We start from the raw sequence: 4711 nt of genomic DNA on the forward strand, positions 1-4711 counted from the left end.
GAGAGTGTGTGGTTAACACTTCCCCGGAGATTTACTTTCAGCTTCTCCTATAGGTTCATTCCCTAGTGATTTTCTTTCAGCTTCTCCTATAGGTTAGCACTCCCTGTGGTTTTCTTTCAGCTCCCTCTATAGGTGAGAGTGACTTTCTTTTACTCCCTCTATAGGTTAGAGCGTGGGGTTACCTTGTTCAACAAAATTTTATTGAGTGACTATTCTATTTCAGATAGGATAAGGTGGGGTTACTTAGTTTAACAAAATTTTATTGAGTGTTCTATTTCAGATAGGATAGCGTGGGGTTACTTAGCTCAACAAAATTTTATTGAGTGTTCTATTTCAGATAGGATAGTGTGGGGTTACTTAGTTCAACAAAATTTTATTAAGTGACTGTTCTATTTCCGATAGGATAGTGAGGGGTTACTTAGTTCAACAGAATTTTATTGAGTGACTATTCTATTTCAGATAGGATGCTAGCTGCTGAGGATACAGAAGGAGAAAATGGGAGAGTTTGTATTATGATTGAGCAAGGGTTGGGAAAGAAAAGAAGGGAAAAAAGAAAGTCGGCAGATGGACATAGACTATAACATACACTCCTTGTCTCCATCTCCTAAGATTTGGGCCATATCTGGCTATGGATCATTCATACTATCATTTACTCAAGATGTATTTAAATTAAGTCACCTTTCCTTTACTATACAACTTGCCAAGTTTACTGTAATAAAAAGCTTCCTATCACTATGATAAATGGAACATCAGTGTCATATTGCCACAAACAGAAGGCTTGTTTAAGCCACTGCAGTTCAACTTTGGCTCCTTCAACCTCTAACAGTACACTAATGAGAGCCTCCAGAGGACCTTCTAATTTTAAGATCCAAAGGGGAAAAATTTCAGTCCTCATTTCAATTGACCCTGTAGACCACCACTCCTTCCTTATGGTTCACTAGGCCATCCCTTCTTATCTTCGGTCGGCCTCTTTTTTTTTTATTGAGATGGAGTCTTGCTCTGTCGCCAGGCTGGACTGCAGTGGCACAATCTCGGCTCACTGCAAGCTCCGCCTCCGGGGTTCGAGCAATTCTCCTGCCTCAGCCTCCCGAGTAGCTGGGACTACAGGTGCGCACCACCACGCTTGGCTAATTTTTGTATTTTTAGTAGAGACAGGGTTTCACCATGCTGGCCAGGATGGTCTCGATCTCTTGACCTCGTGATCTGTCAGCCTCTTAAATGCTGATACTTGTCAGGATTTTGTCCCTAACCTTCTTGTCTGGATGATCTTCCTGTTTACATCTACAGCTATAGCTTCCACCTACATAAGCTAAAGACTCCCAAATCCCCAAAGAACAAATGAGGTCTGTTTTCCTCTCCAGCCGCATCTCCTATATTAGCAAATTACTAGCATTTCTGTAACGGTGCTTTAGTCTCTTCTCACCTGTATCTTATTTCCCTCTACCTAACTCCTTGACTCATGCCGAGTTTGTTCTTCAAGATTCAGCCTTAATGTTCCCTGTTCTGGGAAGCATGGGGGGATGGGGGGGTTCTCCGTTGATGCTCTCCAACACACTCTATCAGTGTGCTTCCAGTCATCAGTGTACCTGACTATTCTGCTCTACTGCTCTCCTTGAAGCCATGCTTTTTTTTTTTTTTTTTTTTTTTTAGATGGAGTCTCGCTCTGTTGCCCGGGCTGGAGTGCAGTGGCACGATCTTGGCTCACTGCAACCTCTGCCACCCAGGTTCAAGCAATTCTTCTGCCTCAGCCTCCTGAGTAGCTGGGATTACAGGGGCATGCCACCACACCCAGCTAATTTTCGGAATATTTTTAGTAGCAACAGGTATAGCCATGTTGGCCAGGCTGGTCTCAAACTCCTGACCTCAGGTGATCCACCTACTTTGGCCTCCCAAAGTGCTGGGATTACAGGCATGAGACACCGTGCCCGGCCAAAGGCATGAAATTAATCTGCATTTACAGTTCACAGCACACGGCTCAATAAATATTTGTTAAATTGATGAATGTAAGAAATTCCCAAGCTGTGAACAGTCAAGCACAGAAGATAAGGAGCTTGTGGTGGTTGGGGTGGGTGTGAACCAGGGATATTTAAAACTTGAGGACTTAGATCCTCTTTCCTTCCTTCCATCCAGGCAGCCAGGACTGGCAGGCCATCAGGGTCAGAGCCAAGGAGATGGATGGGGTTGAGGAGGCAGGCCAGGTAGCCAGCTGGCAGGGTAGGAAATTGCTTACACATAGGAGAAAGGAGTAATTACACTGAGATAAACACTGGAACGAACCCTGTGGTACTGAATTGGAATCAGAGGTATAGTTTGAACTCATTATATTTATAAACAAATATAGATGTGTATATACATTTACATGGTGTATACATACATGTACATGTATTTTTCTCTGTGCTGAGGCCTTTAAAGAATGATGCCCCAATAGCAATGATATACCTAGTCCTCACCTTGGTTTTTAAACATTGTTCTCTATTAAAAGGAATCAAGGGGCTCCTTAGAGAAATGGCTGATCCCAGGGGCTGGGGCAAGGGAAGTATGAATCTGGGACATCTTGAGCCAGAAAAGTAAAAAACTGCTCAGAAACTGATAGGGATTTGTCCAAAGGACACAGGGACGAGTTGGAGGGGCCCTCATTTTCCAAGTCTGAGGCAACTTGAATATCAAAACAATCATGGTAATGAATTAAAACTCACTAACTAAAACAGGAGTCCATGAGTCCACACTGATGCAAAGTGGTGGAGGAGTGTGTTCTCCTTTACAGCAGAATGTCAACTAATAAATTAATGATGGAATTAGAGCCAGCATTAGGTAGCCATCATGATACTATCAGGCAGCCATCATAATACCATCAGACAAGAAAGATCAATGAATGCTAAAACTAGGGGGTCAAAGTTTAATGAGGAAACAGGATATTTATAGTCTCAAAGTACCTCCACACAAAATACTTTAATTTTAATGGGAAAAAGACAGTAGACACCACGTTATCCAAGGGATCAAGGTTATCATCACTAGTAACAGGACAAAGTAACACCATGTGCCTCCTCCAGAAGAAATAGGGGTCTCTCCCCTACTGAAGCAGTCTGAATAAAATCTGTGTTGCTAACTATGTCTGGTATTGCTCCTCTTTGACAAGGGCAAGAAGATATATCTCAGAAACAGAATGAAAAGTCATGCTGAAGAATTATATGCAACGAATGAAAGTAAGCAACAAGTCAAGGTTAACTCCTGGGTTCTTGGCTTGAGTAGCTGGGTGGGTGAGGGTGTCAGTTACTAAGATAAGAAAGTCTCCTCCTCTAGAAGAAAAAAAAATGATTTTTTCCCTTTTGCCAAAAACGGCATTATCACAACTATAGGCAAAAACTGAATGTGTCTGTAGACGAGAGGCAGTTTAAAAAAATCTTTTTATTTAAAAAAAATATAGATACAGGGTCTTGCTATGTTGCCCAGGCTGGTCTCAAACTCCTGGACTTAAGCGATCCTCTCACCTCAGCCTCCCAAAATGCTGGGAGCCACTATGCTCAGCTAATAAATGGCAGTTTTGTGTCAGTTAATTTTCTGATTTTGATAGTTGTAATGTAGTTATGCAGAATGTCTTTGTCTTTAAGAAATTTACGCTGAAGCATGTAAGGGCAATGGGGCATCATATGATTCAGGAAAAAAATGTGTATGTGTATATATATATACACATATATATATGTATATATATACATATATATATATGTGTATATATATATATATACACATATATATATATGTATACATGTATATACATCCCCCCCACACAGAGAGACACAGGGAGAGATAGAATGATAGTACATATATAGGAGAGACAGAAAGACAAAGCAAATGTGGCTAAATGTTAACAATTAAGGAACCTGGATGAAGGATATATAGGAGTTATTTGAGCTACTCTTGCAACCTTTTTGTAAGTTTGAAATTATTTCAAAATGTAATTTTTTTTTTTTTTTTTTAGACAGTCTCACTCTGTCACCCAGGCTAGAGTGCAGTGGTGTGATCTCAGCTCACTGCAACCTCTGCCTCCCAGGTTCAAGGGTCAGCCTCCCAAGTAGCTGGGATTACAGGCGCATGCCACCACATCCAGCTAATTTTTGTAATTTTAGTAGAGACAGGGTTTTGCCATGTTGCCCAGGATGGTCTCAAACTCCTGGCCTCAAGCAATCCACCCGCCTTGGCCTCCCAAAGTGCTGGGATTACAGGCGTGAGCCACCTTGCCCAGCCCAAAATGTATTTTAAAATAAAATAGCTCATGTATTTCTTTAAAACTGAAGATAGGGCCAGGCACGGTAGCTCAAGCCTGTAATCCCAGCACTTTGGGAGGCTGAGGCAGGTAGATCACCTGAGGTCAGGAGTTTGAGACCAGCCTGGCCATCATGATGAAACTCCATCTCTACTAAAAAATACAAAAATTAGCCAAGCATGGTGGCGGGCGCCTGTAGTCCCAGCTACTCAGGAGGCTGAGGCAGGAAGAATTGCTTGAATCCGGGAGGCAGAGGTTGCAGTGGACAGAGATTGTGCCACTGCACTCCAGCCTGGTCAACAAGAGCAAAACTTTGCCTCAAAAAAAAAACAAAAAAAACAAAAAAAAACCAAACAAAAAAAACTGAAGATAAACTTAATAATCTGAATCATACATAAAAAGCTTTTTGCCTGTTTTTTTTTTTTTTTTTTTTTTTTTTTTTTTTTTTTT

Source organism: Hylobates moloch, unplaced genomic scaffold (genome assembly GCF_009828535.3).
Source record: "Hylobates moloch isolate HMO894 unplaced genomic scaffold, HMol_V3 SCAFFOLD_7, whole genome shotgun sequence".
Classification (NCBI taxonomy): domain Eukaryota; kingdom Metazoa; phylum Chordata; class Mammalia; order Primates; family Hylobatidae; genus Hylobates; species Hylobates moloch.